This window comes from Elephas maximus, chromosome 3 (genome assembly GCF_024166365.1).
Source record: "Elephas maximus indicus isolate mEleMax1 chromosome 3, mEleMax1 primary haplotype, whole genome shotgun sequence".
In the NCBI taxonomy this organism is placed as follows: Eukaryota; Metazoa; Chordata; class Mammalia; order Proboscidea; family Elephantidae; genus Elephas; species Elephas maximus.
Window position 1 is genome coordinate 31,040,322 of NC_064821.1, and position 22,992 is coordinate 31,063,313.

The following is a 22,992-nucleotide window of genomic DNA, read 5'->3' on the forward strand; positions in this document are numbered from 1 at the left end:
TTGATTTTGACTCAGAGACCTCATGTGACAGAATAGACCTGCCCGAAAGGGCTTCCTTGGCTGTAATCTTTATGGAGGCAGACTGCAGGTCTTTCTCCTGGCCAGGACTCAGGAAAGATACTCCACTGTGGAGCTGCTGGGTGGATTCAAACAGCTAATTTTTTAGTTAGCAGCCGGCAGCTTAATGGTTTGTGCCACCAGGGCTCCTTTTTTCAAAACTGGGTCTGCTAAGTAAACACTTAAGGGACATTTGATCCATGAGATGCAAATCTTTCATTGCGAGTTTGCTCAGATGCTTCGCAGGAAAGACATATGAGGACAATGTAGTCATCTCCATTTTCTCTCCCTCGGTCTCCCTCCCTCACTACCCTGCACAGGTACACAGGTACACTCCCTGTGTCAAGGACCTTCTCTCTGCAATGCTGGAACAGGGGCGGGGACGAAGTGGTCTCCTAATAAGGAGTACACACTTGGAAACTAGATAAGTGTGCTGACACAATATACCCTGGGGTTAGAGAAAGCTTAGCTCTCCTGTGGGAGAACTCTGTAATAATTCCCCACTATGCAACAATGAAAAGACTTCTTGGTGAGAACACTATCTTCTGCCATTTGGCATTAAGGCAAGGCCAGGGCTGTCTCTCTAGAATGAAGAATTAAAAACGTGTAAATTTGTGGAACCTATTTTAGAGAATTGTAGTAAATGGTCCCTCACTTTCTGATTATGCATTCATCAGTAAGGGAAACGGTTCCCTCCTCAGTCCCCAAGAAATCCCCCTCTTGTCTCATTAACTGCAACTGCACCATTTACTTGTTGCTGTGATGCTGGAAGCTATGCCACCGGTATTCAAATACCAGCAGACTCACCCATGACAGAAAGGTTTCAGCTGAGCTTCCAGACTAAGAACACTAGGAAGAAGGACCCATCAGTCTACTTCTAAAAAGAATTAGACAGTGAAAACCTTATGAACGGCAGCAGAACATTGTCTGATACTAGCGCCAGAAGATGAGCCCCTCAGGTTGGAATGCACTCAAAAGATGACTGGGGAAGAGGAGCCTACTCAAAGTAGAGTCAACTTAAGTGACACGGATGGGGTCAAGCTTTTGGGACCTTCATTTGCTGATGCGGCATGACTCAAAATGAGAAGAAACAGTTACAAACATCCATTAATACTCAGAACAGGGAATGTATGAAGTAAGAATCTAGGAAAAAAGGGAATCATTAAAAATGAAATGAAATGCATAAACATCAATATACTAGACACTAGTGAGCTGAAAGGGACTGGTATTGGCCATTTTGAATCAGACAGTCCTATGCTCTACTATGCCAGGTTTGACAACTTGAAGAGGAATGGTGTTGCATTCATCAACAAAAGGAACATTTCAAGACCTATCCTGAAGTACTATGCTGACAGTATTAGAATAATATCCATATGTCTACAAGGAAGATTAGTTAATATGATTATTATTCAAATTTACACACTGAAGATGAAGAAATTGAAGATTTTTACCAACTTCTGCAGTCTGAAATTAATCAAATATGAAATCAGGATGCATTGACAACTACTGGTAATTGAATGGGAAAGTTAGAAACAAAAAAGGGTCAGTAGTTGGAAAATACGGCCTTGATGATGGAAACGATGCTGGAGATGGCATGATAGAATTTTTCACGGGAAATACATTTTTTCATAACTTAAACTGTGACTATATAGGTGGACCTTGCCAGATGGAATACACAGGAATAAAACTGACTACATCTGTGGAAAGAGACGATGGAGAAGCTCAATATCATCAGTCAGAACAAGGCCAGGGGCTGACTTCGGAAAAGACCATCAATTGCTCATATGCAAGTTCAAGTTGAAAATGAAGAAAATTAGAATAAGTCCACGAGAGTCAAAGGATGACCCTGAATATAACCCACCTGAATTTAGAGACCATCTCAAGAATAGATTTGACACACTGAACACTAATGATCAAACACCAGGTGAGTTGGGGAATGATACCAAGGACAACATACATGAAGAACACAAGAGGTCATTAAAAAGACAAGAAAGACAGAAAAGACCAAAATGGATGTCAGAAGAGACTCCGAAACATTCTCTCGAACATCGAGTGGCTAAGGCAAAAGCAAGAAATGATGAGGTAAAAGAGGTGAACAGAAGATTTCACAGGGGGCTCAAGAAGACAAAGTATAATAACATGTGCAAAGACCTGGAGATAGAAAACCAAAAGGGAAGAACATGCTCAGCATTTCCCAAGCTGAAAGAACTGAAGAAAACATTCAAGCCGTGAGTTGCAATAGTCAAGGGTTCCATGGGGAAAATATTAAATGATACAGAAAACATCAAAAGAAGATGGGAAGAATACAGAGTCCCTAAACCAAAAAGAAATGGTCAACATTCAAATATTTAAGAAGGTAGCATATGATCAGGAACTGATGGTACTGAAGGAAGAGGTCCAAGCTTCACTGAAGGTACTGGTGAAAAACAAGACTCCAGGAATTGATGGAATATGAGTTGAGATGTTTCAACAAACAGATCAAGCGTTGGAAGTGCTCACTCATTTATGCCAAGAAATGTGGAAGACAGCCACATGGTCAGTCGATGGGAACAGATCCATGTTTATGGCTATTCCTAAGAAAGGTGATCCAAAAAAAGGTGGAAATTACCAAACAATATCATTAATGTCACATGCAAGTACAATTTTGTAGAATATCATTCAAAAGTGTCTGCACCAGTATAGTGACAGGGAACTGCCAGAAATTCAAGCCAGATTCAGAAGAAGACATGGAACCAGAGATATCATATCTGATGTCAGATAGATCTTGGCCAAAAACAGAGAATACCAGAAAGATGTTTACTTAACGTTTTATTGACTATGGAAAGGCATTTGACTTTGTGGATAAGAACAAATCACAGATAACATTGGGAAGAACAGGAATTCTAGAAAACTTAATTGTGCTCATGAGAAACCTATACATAGATCAAGAGGCTGTCGTTTGAACAGAACAATGGGATACTGCATGGTTTAAATCAGGAAATGTGTGTGTCAGTGTTGTACCCTTTCACCACACTTATTCACTCTGTATGCTGAGCAAGTACTCTGAGTAGCTGGACTATATGAAGAACGGGGCATCAGGATTGGAGGAAGTGTCATTAACAACCATTGTTATGCAGATGACACAACCTTGCTTGCTGAAAGTGAAGTGGATGTGAAGCACTTATTGATACAGATCAAAGAACAGAGCCTTCAGTATGGATTACACCTCAACATAAAGAAATAAAAAACCCTCTCTACTAGACCAATAAGCAATATCATAATAAAGAGAGGAAAGACTGAAATTGTCAAGGATTTCATTTTACTTGGATACACAATCAACACCCACGGAAGCAGCAGTCAAGAAATCAAACAATGCATTGCATTGGGCAAATCTGCTGCAGAAGGCCTCTTTAAATTGTTGAAAAGCAAAGATGTCACCTTGAAGACTTAAGTTTGGTGTGACCCAAGGCATGGTGTTTTCAATCACCTCAATGAAAGCAAAAGCAGGATGATGAATAAGGAAAACAGAAGAATTGACGTCTTTGAGTTGTGAATTTGGAGAATATTAAATATACCATGGACTGTCAAAGGAAGGAAGAAATCTGTCTTGGAAGAAGCACAATCGGAATGCTTCTTAGAAGCAAAGATGGCATAAAATTCGGACATGTTATCAGGAGGGGTCAGTCCCTGGCGAAGGACATCATGCTTGTTAAAGCAGAGTCAGTTAAAAAAAGGAAGACCCTCAACGAGATGGAATGACACGGTGGCTGCAACAATGGGGTCAAGCATAAGAACGATTGTGAAGATGTCGCAGGATTGGGCGGTGTTTTGTTTCGTTGTACATAGGGTCGCTATCAGTGGGATCCGACTCGACGGCATCTAACATCAACAAGATGTATCAGTTCTTAAACTGCATTACTCAAGACGGAAATCCAGGCTGTAAACAAGGTCTAGTAATATCGGAGCATAATTAGTCTGTGATAAATTTAGGCTGTCTAGATTTTTAGCAACCACACCACATTCATATTAACTTTGGGAAGAGTTAAAATTTTTAGATACTTTCCACATAAGCCAGTGATAAGATGGGGTCCTGGGAGCGGAATATTTTGGTTTGGGAAGCTCATGTCAGATTGCAGCAGCAGACTCCAGGGACCCCAAGGAGGAAACAGGCCTACTGAATTGGAAACAGTGAGATCCACAGCATCACTGTGCATGGCGCCAAGACTGGAGAAGTGGCGCTGGAGGAAGTGCACAGTCTTCAGGGTGCACTGTCCACCTGAAAGGAAATCAAGACCCACCGAGGGACATGGAGCCTCAGTCAAGGCCAAGTTAGAAGAAAACTGCCCAATGTGAAGCCAAGGGCCCCTGCAGGATCACCAGAAAAAATAAAAAGTGCATCTGGGCCAGGGCAGCTCTGGGAAAGGAGCCCAGATGAGCTAATTAAGGAAAGTTATGGAGACATGATTTGGGAGTGGAAGGAAGTCTGTGCCAAATGAGCAAGACTGACCCTTGGGGACTCTGCGCCTTTGAACCAAGAGGAGACTCATAAAACCTGAGTAAGCAGCAAGCACTGGACCTCCAGGAACAATGACGAGCCATGGGGAAGGGAAACAGCTCTCTCCAAGAGAAACAAAGGGAAAAGGCCTGACATGGAGACATGAGGAGGGAGGATTTATCAAGGCACAGGGCTGGGTTGGTGGGCCAGTTCTGGGAGTAGGGTGAGGAGGACAAGGGGCCCAGGACATACGGAGGTGCTCACTCCTTACACTGAGTGCCATGGAGGCATCACTGGTCTTACTCTACCCCAGGCCGTGGGTGGAGCCACTGCAGAGATGAAATCAGGAGGCATGGAGAGGGATTGGGCCTGGGTCTGGGCTGCATGAAAACCAGAGCAGCAGAGGGAAAAGACAAAGACTGAATGGCTGGTAAATGACAGAGGACCCCAAAGGAAATAGGCTCACCTGGGCTGCCTAGAACCACAGAGAAGATGCATCTGGGCTCGTAGGCTTGGCAGAATTCACTCATGATATGGAACCACTCAGTGACCGGACTTTGCACGTCTGGGAACCTTCAGGCCATGCTACAGCTGAAAGGACCACATGCTCCCTACTGGCAGGTGGAGCCCCAGTAGAGGTCAGGGGAGAGGCTGGCCAGCATGTCTGGTCCCTTTGACCTAAGAAAAGCCATTCCCCATCCTCAGGAGGGGTGACTGGAGGTGGAGAGGGCCCAGGAGTGGTACCTGGTGGCTGTCCTTCCACATGAGAACGTGACAGTGATGAAAGCCGCTGGCTGTAAGCAAAAGTAGGTGCCATCCTTCACCTCTCCCTGTTATCTGTATCCACACTCTGTGCTATGTGAGTCTGTGACTCAGCCCACCAGATGAGGAATTAGTTTGGCCTAGTGTCCTGCTTGGAGTCTCTGAGTGGTATCAACATTTAACACACCCTGCCACTAACCTGTAAGTTTGGCTGTTCAAGTCCACCCAGGGATGCCTTAGAAGAAATGCCTGGTAATCTACTTTTAAAAAATCAGCCATTGAAAACCCAGTTGCACACAGTTCTATTCTGATACACAGGGTTGCCAGGAGTCAGATCTGACATGATGGGAAACTGTTTTTTTTTTTTTTTTTTAATGACTTGCTTTGGGCACTAGAAAAACCAGTGTGTGCAGATTCCCAGCTAGGCCTCAAGAAACACTGAATGCCTTCTCTCACTCTTGGCACCCCCTCTGCCTTGTAAACAACCTGGGCTTCTTGCTGGAGAACAAGACACCTTGTGGTGCAGATCACAGTTACCCCACCATTGGCATGCCAGGCCAGCCATTGGCTGGTGGTTCACCACATGACAGTCAGTAATTCTGAAACTATTTTATGTATATTCTACGATACCGCAATAATGCATTATGGATAATGAGAGCCTGGAGTATTATTGTTAGAGAAAGGAGAACATAAAAGTAAGGGAAAAGTCTAAAATGAACCCTGTGGTGTTGGACGGGTACCAGAGATATGGGGATGATTTTGTGGATTTTCAAATATAGACAAGTACATATAGAAATAGATATAAATCCACATCTTTGTATATGTATACTTGTTGTGGTTAGGTGCTGTCAAGTCAGTTCTGACTCATAGCGACCCTATGCACAACAGATCGAAACACTGCCCAGTCCTGAGCCATCCTTAAAATCATTGATATGCTTGAGCTCATTGTTGCAGCCACTGTGTCAATCCACCTCATTGAGGGTCTCCTCTTTTCCACTGACCCTGTACTTTGCCAAGCATGATGTCCTTCTCCAGGGACTGATCCCTCCTGACAACATGCCCAAAGTATGTAAGACGCAGCCTCACCATCCTTGCTTCCAAGGAGCATTCTGGTTGTACTTCTTCCAAGACAGATTTGTTCACTCTTTTGCCAGTTCTTGGTATATTCAACACATATATTTCCCAGCTCTTTTCACTTTAAGGACCCAGTAGCAATATCTAATGCCGAGATCTTTGTTTCTAAATACAATTTTCTAATAAAAGGAACCAAGGTTTCTCAGACAAAAGTCTAACTCCACGTCCATGGCTTAGGTAGGAAAAGGAAAAGACACTGCCAGAAAATGATGTACGAATTATAATGGAGATATGTCAAAAAATACAGGAACTTACTTAAAAACAAACAAAAAAGAACAATGAAACCTGCTGCCCTCGAGTCCGTTACAACTCACAATGACCCTACAGGACAAAGTAGAACTGCCCCATAGGGTTTCCAAGGGGTGGCTAGTGAATTCAAGCTGCTAACCTTTTGGTTAGCAGCCGAATGCTTAACCACTGCACAACCAGGGCTCCAGAATTTACTTAAGGGAACTCCTAATAACCAAATCTGTGACAATTTTAGCTAGGAAAAGAAAAGAAATACCACAACTGGATGACTTTAACAAAGAGAAACTTATTTTCTCACAGTCTACTAAGCTAGAAGTTCAAATTCAGGCTGTCAGGTCCAGGGGAAGGCTTTCTCTCTCTGTCGGCTCTGCAGGAAGGTCCTTGTCATCAATCTTCTCCTGGCCTAGGAGCTTCTCTGTGCAGGAACCCTGGGTCCAAAGGATGTGCTCTGCTTCCGACACTGCTTTCTTGGTGGTATGAGGTCCCCCATTCTATGCTGTTTCTCTTTCATCTCTGGGCAGGCAACACCCCAGGGAAATTCCCTTTACATTGGATCAGGGATGTGACCTGAGTAAGGGTGTTACATCCCACCCTAATCCTCTTTAACATATCCTATTCTTGCCACATTAACCACAGGAACAGATTAGGGTTTGCAACACACAGGAAAACAGTATCAATCACAAAATGGAGGGCAACCACACAACACTGGGAATCATGGCCCAACCAAGCTGACACGTATTTTGGGGGGGGCACAATTCAATTCATAACACTGGTATAAACAACTTAATAAAAGAAGGGGAGAGAAGGGAAAGCTATTGCTTGCAGAATTGCAACTAATAAACATAGAAGAAATGATTGGAACAGAAGATACCATTTGGTAAACACCACAGTAATAACAACCATTGGGAATAATTATTAATGAGTACTAAAATTAGTAGGCCAAACCACCATGAAAAACAGAGTATTTGCAGTTGCATAGTATCAGCCTATGACACATTTACTAATTATAAAGGATAAAATAGTTAACTTTCCAATAGGAAAGAAAACAAGAAAATGTGATAAATAGGGAAACAAAACACTCTTAGACCAAATACAAGATCAGTGTATTTTATTCTATGCAAAATAACATCCATAAAACATTAAGATATATAAAACCAAATTTGCTTAAGGCTATTCCCTGCAGCCTTATTTGTAATAACTGAAGACTTTAAGAAGGTAAAATGTAGCTTGGACTAACAAAGTAACAAACACTGATGAAGAAAGTTCAGCAGTGGCAATGAAACTATTATTTCTCCCAAAGGCACAAAGTAGCTGTATTGACGCCATCTTTGAGTTCATATTGCTTTGTTACTCACTGAGAAACTTTGTTCTTTAATCATAGACTTCTGCCAATTTGTTGTTTGAATTTATAGCAATAAGGATGACAATCCCACTTTTGATATAGGGAAGTCTTTTCACTGAGATTTATGTGTCCAGAGAGACACAAGGAATTATGTTTTCCCATATTCCTTACATTCGTAAGGTCTTTCTCCACTGTGAGCTGTTATATGTCTAGTAATGTGTGAAAAATGACTAAAGGCTTTCCCACATTCCTTACATTAATAATGTCTTTCTCCATTATGAGTTGTTCTTGTATGTCTAATGAGGTGTGAGACTTGCCTATAGGCTTTCCCACATTCTTTACATTCATAGGGCCTCTCTCCAGTGTGAGTTCTTATATGCTGAGTGAGGGATGAGGCCTCACTAAATGCTTTCCCACATTTGTTACATTCATAAGGTCTTTCTACACTGTGAGTTCTTATATGTCTAGGGAGGTTTGAGGAATCACTAAATGCTTTCCCACATTCCTTACATTCAAAAGGCCTCTCTCCAGTATGAGCTGTTCTTGTATGTTTAATGAGGTGTGAGACTTGCCTATATGCTTTCCCACATTCCTTACATTCATAGGGCCTCTCTCCAGTGTGAATTCTTATATGGGTAGTAAGGGCTGAAGAACACCTAAAGCCTTTTCCACATTCCTTACATTCATAAGGCCTCTCTCCACTGTGAACTCTTATATGTGTAGTGAGCTGTGATGACCGACTAAAAGTTTTCGCACATTGCTTACATTCATAAGGTCTCTCTCCACTGTGCATTATTATGTGTTTAGTGAGGTGTGAAGATTGCCTAAAAGCTTTCCCACATTCCTTACATTCATAAGGCTTCTCTCCACTATGAGCTGTTCTTGTATGTTTAATGAGACGTGAGACTCGGGTATACGCTTTCCCACATACCTTACACTCATAGGGCCGCTCTCCAGTGTGAGTTCTTACATGGGCCTTGAGGACTGAGGAACACCTAAAGCCTTTTCCACATTCCTTACATTCATAAGGCCTCTCCCCACTGTGAATTCTCATATGTTCAGTGAGGTGAGAAGACTGACTAAAGGCTTTCCCACATTGCTTACATTTATAAGGTTTCTCTCCACTGTGAGTTCTTATGTGTTCAGAGAGGTGACAGGAACGACGAAAGGTTTTCCCACATTGCTTACATTCATAAGGCCTCTCTCCACTGTGAGTTCTTATATGTTTAGTGAGGTGTGAGGACTGCCAAAAGGCTTTCCCACATTCCCTACATTTATAAGGCCTCACTCCAGTGTGAGTCCTTGTATGTTTACGAAGGGACGAGGCCTGAATAAACGTTTTCCCACATTCCTTACATTCATAAGGCCTCTGCCCATTGTGAGTTTTTATATGTGTAGTGAGGTGTGATGACTGAGAAAAGGCTTTCCCACATTCCATACATGCATAAGGCCTCTCTCCACTGTGAATTCTTAAATGTTCAGAGAGGTAATTGGAACGACTAAACGTTTTCCCACATTCCTTACATTCATAAGGCCTCTGCCCATTATGAGTTCTTATATGTGTAGTGAGGTGTGATGACTGCCTAAAGGCTTTCCCACAGTCCTTACATTTATAAGGCCTCACTCCGGTGTGAGTCCTTACATGATCACGAAGGGATGAAGCCTGATTAAAGGCTTTCCCACATTCCTTACATTCATAAGGCCTCTGCCCATTGTGAGTTCTTGTATGTGTTGTGAGGTGTGACGACTGACTAAAGGCTTTCCCACACTCCATACATGCATAAGGCCTCTCCCCACTGTGAGTTCTTGTATGTTGAGTGAGGGAAGAGGCTGCACTAAATGCTTTCCCACATTCCTTACATTCATAAGGCTTGTCCCTATTATGAAACTTTTCATGTAAAATGAGGGATGAAGGATGTCTGATGGTTTTACAACATTCTTTACATTCACATCTGTGACCTCTCACATGTGTCCAAAAGGATGATAAACTACAAAAATCTTTGCCACATTTGCTAGCTTCATATTCTGTCTCGCCAGTGAGTGTTGTCCCAGGATTCTGAACGTACAAAATACAAAATAAGTTCTTCCCACATACCTTACATTTATAGGGTTTCTTTCCAGTAAGAGTTCTCATAGGAGTGGTTAGGTGAGAGGGACAATTGCAGGCTTCTCCACACTGCTTAGAGTGACAGGTATCAAATCCAGTGTGAGATCTGGCATGATGGTTATGTAATGAATGATCCATGGAGGCTTTTCCACACTCACAGCATTCAAAAGGATTTACTTCTGGAGGATTTCTCTTTAACACACTTTGATTAGAAATCTGGCTGATGATTTTCCCACACTGATTGCCTTTATTACTTTCATGGAGGTTCTCTATTGTATGACTTCTGTTAAAAATAGGCATCCTGTTGGAAATAAATTTGTTCCCATTTTACCATTAACAAACACAGTGAGAGTGCACAGTTTTTGCCTGAACTTGTCTCATGTTTCATAGGTTAAATCATTTAGCAGAAATACTATGATTACTGTCACTGTTTTTCTAAAATATGTCTTCTGCTGATTTTGTCCAAGTGAAATATGTTTCAAATACTCAGTATTTGACTCAAATTTATGAGAATGTTATATTGTGAAAATTCTCTGAACACACAATTTTACAGCTAGGTTTATAAACATTGTTGTCAGGTGCGGTCAAGTTGGTTCTGACACATAGTGATCCCCGTGTAAAACAGAATGAAACATTGCCTGGTCCTGCATCGTATTCACAATTGTTGCTATGTTTGAGTCAATTGTTGGAGCCACTCCATCAAATCCATGTCATCGAGTGTCTTCCTCATTTTTGTTGACCCTCTACTTTACCAAGCATTTTATATACATAAACTCACGTATATGTGTATACGTATCTCAGGACACATTAGGACTTTCTCCTGATACATTGTTTTCTCTTGTATGAATGACACTCACCTCAAATATCTCTTCTGGTTTTTATGCCAATCTTTATTGCCATACGATTTGGATATTTCTCCTAACATGGAGGACCAGGTGTTCTTCTTCATGAATTGCACCATTACATGTTCACTGAATAAAGTTTCTCCATCATGAAGGTTTTGAGAGACTGACCCAATAATTCAATAATTCAAGTTGAGGTTATCAAAATGAAACAAAAAGGAAAGGAATTATTAGGGGAAAAAAGGTGCTAAGAACAAGGGAAGATTTAGCCACACTCATTGTTTCAGCACTGTGACAACGGTTAAAATGCAATTTACTAGGAATTACATCAATGAAAATTGACAGGGACAGTGACACAAATAGGTGTAATTAGGAGTGCTTAACTAGAAAGATATTGGACACAATACACATGTAATATTAATAGAAAAAAAGGGGTTCCATGACTCAGATGTGAGAGGATTGCTAAAGTCAGGAAAGTAAACTCAGGTATCTGTGATGTTGTGTCCTTCATGCAAGAGACTTTCTAGCTGACTGATTTCAATGTAATTCCCTCTGTAAAGAGCTGGTGTGCCAAAAAATTCTTGCTTTCCTTGTGCTTCACAACACAGTGGCCCTGGATGAGTCCTATCTCCACTTTCCTTGCTTCTCTGCCGAAAGAAATGGGTGCAGCTAACATGGTGCTCATGGAGAAGTGAATATCATGAGGGAAGACAGTGCAGAGCAATGAACATTTCCCTGACACTGAGTCAATATTTTGCTCTTCAGGGTTTCTGAAGATGGGCAGTTGTGAGCTTCTCTGAAGCAAAACAATCATGTTAAACTTGTAATAAACACAGTAAAACTCTCTACAAGGTTCCAAAACACAAATGTCTCAGAAGCCCAAAGTGACCTCTGAACCCAATACTTAAAACACTTAAAGAGCCTCAAAGCTTTTAATCACAAGAGAAATGAAAGCTTACTTTAGTACACAGAGCTTTATGTTTATGGGGAAGCCAGGATATGTGAACTCCACATATCAAGGGACCATGCCTGTTTCATTTACCAATTTATTCCCATTCCTCTGGCCAAATACTGGAGCAATCTCAATGACTAAAATATCTGTGTTCACTAAAGAAATAATTTAAAAAAATAATAATAATACCAATCTTACCAACAGAGGCCAGGTTTCTGAAGGTTTCCATCATCACATCTCTGTAGAGCTTCCTCTGAGCAAGATCCAGCAGAGCCCACTCCTCCTGGCTAAAGACCACAGCCACGTCATCAATGACCACTGAGTCCTAAAACATCCCATACATTCTGGATCAGAAAAGTACAATATACTTCAATGTGTACAAGAGGCTGACCATCCTGGGGTACTGAGAATTCACAGGGATTTGACACAGGTTCTGTGTTCTACCAAGGTCTACTCTAGGGTATAGCCATCAGGCTCATCCCTTCACTAAGTACATTCACTTCCTTACTGATTGCATCCTATCACATGGACTTCGAACACACTGAAATAATCTCTCCATAGTTTGACTGTGACCGATTGCAGTCTTATTTCTCTCTCTTTATGGTCTAGAACAGTTAGAAAACATAGCAGAAATTAGAGAAATGCTCTAAAATTCAGATCATCACTTCCTTCTGAAAAATTTCATTTCCTCCCAAAAGACTCACCAGAAGACTCAACAAACATAAAGCACAGAGTGAAGGGAAGATGAGGTATTAACAACTGGGAAACATTGTAGAAGGGTAGTGCTTCCTTTTGCCCCTCACAGCCATGGGAGACCAGGGGCCGACACAAACTGGTAATTCAAGGTCCTGAGCCGTTCGTATTTCCGTGAACAACTAAAGGAGATCAAGAGGTGACAGGTCCACATGTTGAAAAAAGAATAATCTTTTAGAGAATTAGTAATTTTTACATTTCAGTACCTATTTTCTTTTTAATTATTCAGTAATCCTCTCTGTCCCTTTCATAGAGACAGGGAAAGGTAATAAAAAAAAAAAAAAGCTCAGGTGAAAAACAGGACATGAGAATCCAGATCTCCTCAGAAGTCTCAAATTTCGAACTTCATGCAAGTGTACACTAATTATTAGTGCCTGTTCCCCTCAACAAACAAATCTAGACACCCACACACAGTCTAATGTTATAAGACAACAAAGATCACTACCTCTGCAGAAACAAGAAAAGCATGCCCTTGTGTTTGCTGACCGAGAAGACGTATAATTCCTATTTTGTAATGACTGCACAACGTGATGATCATAATTAGTGTTACCTATTATACATGTGGAAACGCTGGTGGCTTGGTTGTTAAGAGTTACAGCTGCTAACCAAAAGGTCAGCAGTTCGAATCCACCAGGCACTCCTTAGAAGCTCTATGGGGCAGTTCTAATCTGTTCTATAGGGTTGCTATGGATCGGAATCAACTCAATGTCAATTGGTTTTTTTTTTTTATTATCCATGTAAACATTGTTGAATTGGTAAATGTTTATGTAATATTCTAAATCCTTTGTTGTCATTTAAAAAATGTTCACAGAATTGTCACCAGTAGTAGATTCCACTTCAAGAAACCACTTTCTTTGCTCATTCATAAGAAGTAACACTGCATCCATTAAAATTTTATCATGAGATTGGAACAATTCAGTCACACCTCCAGACTCCACTTCTAACATTGGCTCTGTTCCTATCTCCATCACATCTGTAGTTACTTCCCGCAGGGAAGTCTTGAACTCCTCAAAGTCATCCATGAGGATTGAAATCAATATCTTCCAAATTCCCATTAATGTGGATATTTTGATCTCCCCAAAATCACGGATGTTCTTAATGACATCTAGGATGGTGGATCCTTTCCAGGAAGTTTTCAATTTACTTTGGCCAGATCCATCAGAGGAATCACTACCTATGGCAGCTATAGTCTCATGAAATGTATTTCTTAAATAATAAGACTTTAAAGTTGAAATTACTCCTTGATCCATGGGCTGCAGAATGGATTCTATGTTAGCAGGCATGAAAACAACATTAATTTCCTTGTCCATCTCCATCAGAGCTCTTGGGTTACCATTGTTGATGAGCAGTAATATTTTGAAAGAAACCTTTTTTTTCTGAGTAGTAGGTCTCAACAGTGGGCTTAAAATATTCAGTAAACCATGCTATAAACAGATGTGCTGTCATCTGCCATTTCTATTCCATTTAGAGAGCATACGCAGAGTAGATTTAGCTCAACTCTTAAGGACTCCAGGATTTTTGAAATGGTAAATGAGCATTAGCTTCAACTTAAAGCCACCAGCTGAATTACTCCCTAACAAGAGAGTCAACCTGTCCTTCGAAGCTTTGAAGCTAGGCAGTGGCTTCTGTTCTTTAGCTGTGGAAGTCCTAGATGGCATGTTCTTCCAGCATAAGGCTGTTTTGTTTACACTGAATTTATCTGTTCTCTACTATAAACACCTTCATCAATTATCCTAGCTAGATTTTCTGGATAAATTGCTGCAGCTTCTACGTCAGAACTTGCTGCTTCAACTTGCACTTTGAGGTTATGGAGACAGCTTCTTTCCTTGAGCCTCATGGAACCAACCTCTACTCGCTTCAAACTTTTCTTTTAGAGCTTCCTCCTCTCTCTCAGTCTTCATAGAATTGGAGAGACTTAGGGCTCTGCTCTGGATTAGGCTTTGGTTTAAGGGAATGTTGTGGCTGGTTTGATCTTCAGTCCAGACCACTAAAACTTTCTCCTTACCAGCAAATCCGCTGTTTTGCTTTCTCATCATTCGTGTGTTCACTGCAATAGCACTTTTAACTTTCTTCAAGAATTTTCCTTTGCATTCACAACTTGGCTGCTTGGCCAAAAGGCCTACCTTTTGGCCTGTCTTTGCTTTCGACATGCCTTCCGCACTAAGCTGAATTATTTCTAGCTTTTGATTTAAAGTGAGAAGTGTGCAATTCTTCCTTTCTCTTGAACACGTAGAGGCCATTGTAGGGTTATTAATTGGCCTAATTTCAATATTGTCGTATCTCAGAGAATAGGGAGGATAGAGGAGAGGAAGAGACTGGGGAACAGCTAGTTGGTGGAGCAGTCAAGACACAAAATACATCTATTGATTAAGTTTGCCATCATCTATGGGAGCAGTTCATGGTGCCCCAAAAGAATTACAATAGTAACATCAAAGATCAGTGATCAAAGATCACCATAACAGATATAATAATAATGAAAAGGTTTGAAATACTGTAAAAATTGCCAAAAAGTGACACAGAGACATGAAGCAAGCACATTCCTTTGGAAAAATGACACCGAAAGGGCTACTCAACACAAGATTGCCACAAACCTTCAATTTGTAAAAAAACACTATCTGCAAAGCGTAATAAATCAAAGCACAATAAAACAAGGGATGCCTGTACTCCAAAGTACATACATACTGAGAAATTTCTCACTGATGACAATTATTCCATTCTGACTCAATATTATCCTAAAGATTGTAGCTAGTAAATGGCAAAAAAGAGTAAAATAACAAGAAATAAACATAAAGAAATAAGAATATGAAATGAGGGAAAGGAGAGAACAACCATATCTTATTTTACAGATTAAATAATTGTTCATATGGGACCTCAAAAGACGGTACATGTGATAATAGGACTGACACATTTTTAGCAAGTATGTGGATCATAAAACAAAATCAAAGAAAGATTTACTTTAAATATTTCAGTTCTATGCACTAGTACCAGGCAGATGAGAAATTAACTTAAAAAAATGCATTTTAATAAAAATAAAAAGTACTTAAGAGGAATGTAATTAATTAAAGACCCTAACAACAAAAAATATATAAAACATTATTAAATGATGCCCAAATAGACTAAAATAAATTAAAAGGTAGAGCATGCTCCTAGAAAACTGCTCTCCCCACATAGATCATTATTTCTAATGCACTGCTATAACAGTCCAATTTAATTATTGTTTAAGACTTCACAGAAAAAAAAAAACATTAAAAATGTATTCGGAAGTGCAAATGCCCATGAAGTATCAAAATGTTCTAAGGTTAAGGGCACAGGGGCTTGTCCAAACATGTCATATATATGTCATATGTAGTTATACTTCTACATATTTATATTCTAAATAGAGCCATAATAGTGTAGTATCAGTATAGAAATAAACAAACACTCCAATGGAGAAAAACAAACAACCCTGGAAAATGTCCACCAATCTATATAAAGTTGATATATGACACAGCAAGTAATGCAAGACAGTGGCAGATAGCACATACACTTCCAAATGTTGGGCAGTGTCAACTAAATGGAGTCCCTGAGTGGCACAAAGGGTTAAACACTCTGCTACTAACTGAAAGGTAGGTGGTTTGAGTCCACCCACAGGTACCTATAAAGGTCTGTAGGTACTTCCCCAAAAAATCAACCATTTAAAACCCTAGAGAGTGCAGTTCTACTCTGAAACACTTGCTGTAACCGTGACTCGCAATTGCTACAACAACCAGCTTATTATTTTTTTTTTATAATTTTTATTGTGCTTTAAGTGAAAGTTTACAAATCAAGTCAGTCTCTCACGTAAAAACTTATATACACCTTGCTACATACTCCCAATTACTCTCCCCCCAGTGAGACAGCCCGCTGCCTCCTTTCACTCCCTCTTTTCGTGTCCATTTTGCCAGCTTCTAAGCCCCTTTACCCTCCCATCTCCCCTCCAGGCAGGAGGTGCCAACATAGTCTCAAGTGTCCGCCTGATCCAGGTAGCTCACTCCTCAGCAGCATCCCTCTCCTACCCATTGTCGAGTCCAATCCAAGTCCCACGAATTGGCTTCTACAAGAAGCTTATTAAAAAAAAAAAAAAAAACCTAATTCCCCCACACATCTGTCATTTTGTGGCACTGTGGGGGCTTGTGTCTGACAGTGATGCTGGAAACTACGCCACCGGTATTCAAATACCAGCAGGGTCATCCATGAAGGACAAGTTTATGCTGAGCTTCCACACTAAGACAGACCAGGAAGAAGGATCTGGAAGTCTACTTCTGAAAAAAAATCAGGCAGTGAAAACCTTATGAAGAGCAGAGGAACACTGTATGCAATTGTGCTGGAAGATGAGCCCCTCAGGTGGCAAGGCACTCAAAATATGACTGGGAAAGAGCTGCCTCGTCAAAGTAGAGTTGACCTTAACGACATGGAGTCAAGCTTTGGGAACTTGATTTCCTGATATGGCATGACTCAAAATGAGAAGAAACAGCTGCAAAAATCCATTAATAATCAGAACATGGAATGTATGAACTACGAATTTAGGAAAATAGGAAATTGTCAAAAATGGAATGGAATGCATAAACGTTGATATACTAGGATTAGTGAGCTGAAATAGACTGGTATTGGCCACTTCGAACTAGACAATCACATGGTCTGCTATGCTGGGAACGACAAACTGAAGAGGAATAGTATTGCATTCACGGTCAAAAAGAACATTTCAAGATCTATTCTGAAGTACAACGCTATTAATGATAGGATAATATTCATATGCCTACAAGGAAGATCAGTTAATACAAATATTATTCTAATTTATGCACCAGCCACTAAGGCCAAAGATGAAGAAACTGGTGATTTTTACCTATTTCTGTAGTCTGAAATTGATCGAACATGCTGTTAGGAAGCATTGATAATTACCGGTGATTGGAATGCGAACGCTGCAGAGATAGATCAGCACTTACAAAATTTGGCCTTGGTGACAGAAATGATGGCAGAGATCACGTGACAGAATTTCGCAAGACCAACAACCTCTTCATTGGAAATAATTTCTTTCAACAACATAAATGATGACTATACACGTGGACCTTGTCGAATGGAATACAAAGGACTACGTATGTGGAAAGAAATAATGGAAAAGCTCAATAACATCAGTCAAAACAAAGCCAGGGGCCGACTGTGAACAGACCAATTGCTCTCACACAAGTTCAAGGTGAAGCTGAAGAAAATTAGAACAACTTCACGAGATCCAATGTACGACCTGGAGTATATCCTACCTGAATTTAGAGACCATCTCAAGAATAGATTTGTCTCATTGAACACTAATGACCGAAGACCAGAAGAGTTGTGGATATCACACATGAAGAAAGCAAGAGGTCATTAAAAACACAGGAAAGAAAGAAAATACCAAAATACATGTCAGAAGAGACTCTGTAACTTGTGCTTGAATGTCAAGTAGCTACAGCGAACATAAGAAATGACGAAGTAAAAGAGCTGAACAGAAAATTTCAAAGGGCGACTCAAAAACAGAAAGTAAAGTAGTATAATGATGTGCAAAGACCTGGAGTTAGAAATCCAAAAGAGAAGAACATGCTCAGCATTTCTCAAGCTGAAAGAACTGAAGAAAAAATTAAAGTCTCGAGTTGCAATAGTGAAGGATTCTATGGTAGATGTTCAATCATTTCAGGAGGTAGCACATGATCAAAAACTGATGGTACTGAAGGAAGTTCAAGCTGCACTGAAGACACTGGTGAAAAACAAGGCTCCAGGAATTGACAGAATATCAACTGAGATGTTTCAACAAATAGATGCACTGCTGGAAGCATGCACTCATCTATGCCAAGAAATCTAGAAGACAGCTACTTGGACAACCGACTGTAAGAGATCCATATTTACACCTATTCCAAAGAATGGTGATCCAACAGAATGTGGAAATTATCAAACAATATCATTGCTATTGCACACAGGTAAAATTTTGCTGAGGATCATTCAAAAGCAGTTGGAACAGTACACTGACAGGGAACCACCAGAAATTCAAACCGGATTCAGAAGAGGATGTGGAACCAGGCATACCACTGCTGCCATCACACAGATCCTGGCTGAAAGCAAAGAATACCAGAAAGATGTTTACCTGTGTTTTATTGACCATGCAAAAACGTTCAACTATGTGGATCCTAACAAATTATGAATAACACTGCCAAGAATGGGAATCCAAAACACTTAATTGTGCTCATGAGGAACCTGTACTTAGACCAAGAAGCAGTCATTTGAACAGAACAAGGGGATACTATGTGGTTTAAAATCAGGAACAACCTGCAATATGCAGATAATACAACCTTGCTTGCTGAAAGTGAAGTAGACTTGAAGCACTTATTGATGAAGATCAAAGTCCACAGTCTTCAGTAGGCATTCCACCTCAACATAAAGAAAACTTAAATCCTCACAACTGGGCCAATAAGCAACATCATGATAAACAGAGAAAAGACAGAAGTTGTCATGGATTTCATTTTAACTGGATCCACAATCAACGCCCATGAAACCAATAGTCAGGAACTCAAACGCCATATTGCACCAGGCAAATCTGCTGCAAAAGACCGCTTTAAAATGTTAAAAATCAAAGATGTCACTTTAACGACTAAGGTGCACCTGATCCAAGTCATGGTGTTTTCAATGGCCTCACATGCATGTGAAAGATGTACAACGAATAGGGAAGACTGAAAAATGGATGCCTTTGAAATACAATATTGGATGCCTTTGAAATACAGTGTTGGTGAAGAATACTGAACATACCATGGATTGCCAGAACAGCGAACAAGTTTCTCTTGGAAGAAGGACACCCAGAGTGCTTCTTGGAAGTAAGAATGGTGAGGCTGTCTTGTGTACCTTTGGACATGTAATTAGGAGGTACCAGTCCCTGGGGAAGGACATCATGTTTAGTAAGGTTAGCTGGTAAGGGAAAAAAGGCGAAGACTTTCCAGGAGATGGACTGACACAGTGGTGCAACGATGAGCTCAAACACAGCAACCACTGTGAAGATGGCACAGACCTGGAAGTGTTTTGTTCTGTTGGGCACAGGGTTGCAATGAGTCCGAACTGATTCCATGGCGCCTAACAATAGTTCAGAAGGGCTTTTATACCTAAACTATTGATACCTGGATTTTAGAAATTTACATTTATATTTACTAGAACAAGTGTTGTAAAATCAAAATAATAGGTATAATCCAAGTGTCCATTCATGGCCATAGAGTTAAAAACGACAACAAAAAAACTAAGGTCAATCATATGAAATTTAGGTTTAAGCTCTCAATGTACTGTTGTGAAAAGATCACCAGGATAATCTGTCCATTAAAAAGTAAGTATAAATCCCATTCTATCTTTTGAGTAACAAACTAAGAAAAATAAAAATTTCATTTCCTACTTCTACATAAACACTGGCAAGATGCTTCAGACAGTAATAAAGATGGTTATTTAAAGGAAGCTGGGGCTAAAGGGATGGGCAGGGTGAAATTTCAAACTTCAGAGGTATTGTTTATCTAAAAAACTTAATTTCAGTAAACCATACTGTAGTTTTAAACACAATATAAGTCAAATGAGATATTAAGTGTTTTTACTTGGAACCCCCATTCATATTAATAAAACCATTTAGAATTTAACCATTAATCATTTGTTAAATAGTCAAAGACACTTGTGCAAATCACAAAAGTATAAATTAAGTGCTGTCTTTCTAAACGCAGTAACCAGAGATATCAGAGTCTGTACTTTATCTCAGCTAAGAGAAGGTTGCTAAAATATATAACACATTAGGGGTTCTGGCATGATTTGTTAAAATGTAACTGGAGTCTTTAACAACTATCTCAAGATTTACACAAGCTTTAGAGTAACTTTTACATCAGTTAAAATGGGCTCCTCTGTGTTTGAGAAGTTTATATTCATTAAATTGAAAAATTCTCAGTAGAAACACACCAAATGATCTAGAAATTTTCTTCCAGTGGAAACTGTAAGCCCAAGAACTTAAATACACACATTTCATATTTTGAGCTTCGACAACAAAAGAGAACACTTTAATTTTAGATTCTAATTCAAGACTATGGAGAATGTAAAAAATTATATGGATTAAACGCCAGCTCTAGGCACAGGTGGGAGGCCAAGGAATTATATTGGGGATTCATGCTTTCCACACACCTGCAAGGCTCAAGGCAAAAGCATTCCCCATTGGGGTGGGGGCTGGTGAGTAAGGGGAGAATGGGTCTGGAGATCCCACACAGGTTCCAGGTGGACTCAATGTCCTGAGGTTCATACCTCTGGTGACATTAGGAGAGCACCACCACCACCCAGGACCCCATTAACAGTCAGGACTTTCACCCACAAACTCTGTTCCCCCTTTTCTAATCCTCAACACAGTGTGACAGGTGGAGCAGTAGCGTTAGAACTGCACAGAAAATGCTCCAGTTCCTCAGGGAAGTCAAGAAAACTGTTAAAGAGAGATGCCACAAGGATGGCTTTGGAGGCCTAAGTCTCAGCCTCCACAGCGAGAGCTGCTCTGTCTTCAGGCTCAGGACAGGAGACTCTGTCATTCAATACAGAGCACCAAGGCCAAAGGTGGGGATGTTAACACCCTGTGGTGCCAGCTCTGACAGTCACATAGGGAAGGCGATTCCAGGCATCCAAATCTTGAAAAGCCACATATGCACAGAGGAAGGGCCCAGTAACAGTGGAGCAGGGCCTTAGGATGTCTCCTAGGGCTCAGTCCCTTGGCCTCCTCTGCCACCTTTTTTCTTCATTGAGGAACCACAGTCTTACCACACACAGCTGGACCCCCAACAATCCATAACGAGTCTCACCCACTTATGCTAAGAATAACCCGGTTCTCCGTAGAACTCACCATTTCCTTGCTCCAGCTTCTGAAAGTCTGAGAGAATGTCAGTCTCTAAGTGCAAGAACCTGTTTCAGTAAGAGGAATGGGAGTGGAAGCTGAGCACAGGGCAGTTTGGAAGCAGATGAATAATGTTTGGTCCACACACTAGTCAGGGCAGTTGAAATTGTACTTCCAATTTATGTATGTGCAGGACGGTCACTCTAGACCCCAAGATGCCTGGACTGGACTAGTTCTCCCTGTACCACGCTTGACACCTGAAACGGAAGAAGGATGGAAAGGAAACAGTGTTGAGTAAGCAGGGAGTGACAGGTTTTTGGCTTCCTACCAGGCTCAGGGCAATGTCCCTCCCTGAGGACATTTGCACTGAAGGCAGAACAGGCTCCAGCCTCCAGAGCAGATACCTGCATTCTTCATGCAGCTCCATGTGCTCTTCTTTCTGGCAATAAGGTCACATATGTGAGGATTTTATTCATCCCATAGCATGTGCTGCCTGGCCAGGATGGAAAACATGAACCCGATTTCCTCCACGGAGTCAGAGGTCCAAGTACTGGGTTCACCTATGTAACTTTGTCCCTTATAGATCAACACACACACTGTTAATGGATATTAACGTGGCTGAATTTTCAGGAAGAATATATTTTTCAAGTTTTGTCAATGAACTCATCAAGGTTCATTCATTTTTAATTACGTACAATTAAAACACTCTCATTTTTTGTTAAAAAGATTTTTTTTTCAGTTCACTTACAGCATTGTAATAGGGGATTAGTATTTTTCCTGTTGCTTTTGCAATTAACATTTCTTTTTTCGAGTTTTTTTCCCCCATTTCTCTCAAACCATGACACCACCAGTCCCTAAGCTTCTGAGAAATCTGGGAAGACTCCTGAACACTTTGTCTTTCAAATTTATAATAAATCAATCAACAAATAAATCAGAAAATCACTAAATTTTCTCTAAGGAGCCATTTCCCTCCTTTGTTCCCATTTCTTTCTACTCTGCTACCCCGTTTCTCCTCCAAGCTGACTCCTATTCTTTTATTTCTTGGTCTCAGTGTAAATGTTCTTTCTCTCAGAAGATCTTTACACCAGTGCCTGCCCTTTAAGCATTATCCTTTCTTTTGTTGGAGCCCTGGTGGTGCAGTGGTTAAGAGTTCGACGGCTAACCAAAAGGTCAGCAGTTCAAATCCACCAGCTGCTCCTTGGAAACCCATGGGGCAGTTCTACTCTGTCCTATAGGGATGCTATAAGTTGGAATTGACTCGACGGCAACGGGTTAGGTTTTTTGGTTTTTCTTTTGTTATTTTCTCTAATAGCACTCTCTCATTTTTATCTACATCCTTATTTATTATTATTTCCACCACAGTCTAGGAGCTGGTTCAGTATGTAGAATCTCAAGCCCACTCCAGAATTTCTGAATCAAAATGCACATTTTAACAAGGTCACCAAGTTATC

The 22,992-nt window shown here is 40.5% G+C and overlaps 1 protein-coding gene across 1 annotated transcript in view; it reads right to left on the bottom strand.

Annotated features, from left to right (window-relative positions):
* LOC126072192 (zinc finger protein 883-like) overlaps window positions 1-22,992 on the bottom strand; it is a 140,009-nt gene that overhangs the window by 32,707 nt on the left and 84,310 nt on the right. Inside the window, exon 3 of the transcript XR_007516471.1 lies at window positions 12,118-21,798. The gene's annotated coding sequence lies outside the window, so the exon portion shown is untranslated. The remainder of the gene's footprint in view (window positions 1-12,117; window positions 21,799-22,992) is intronic.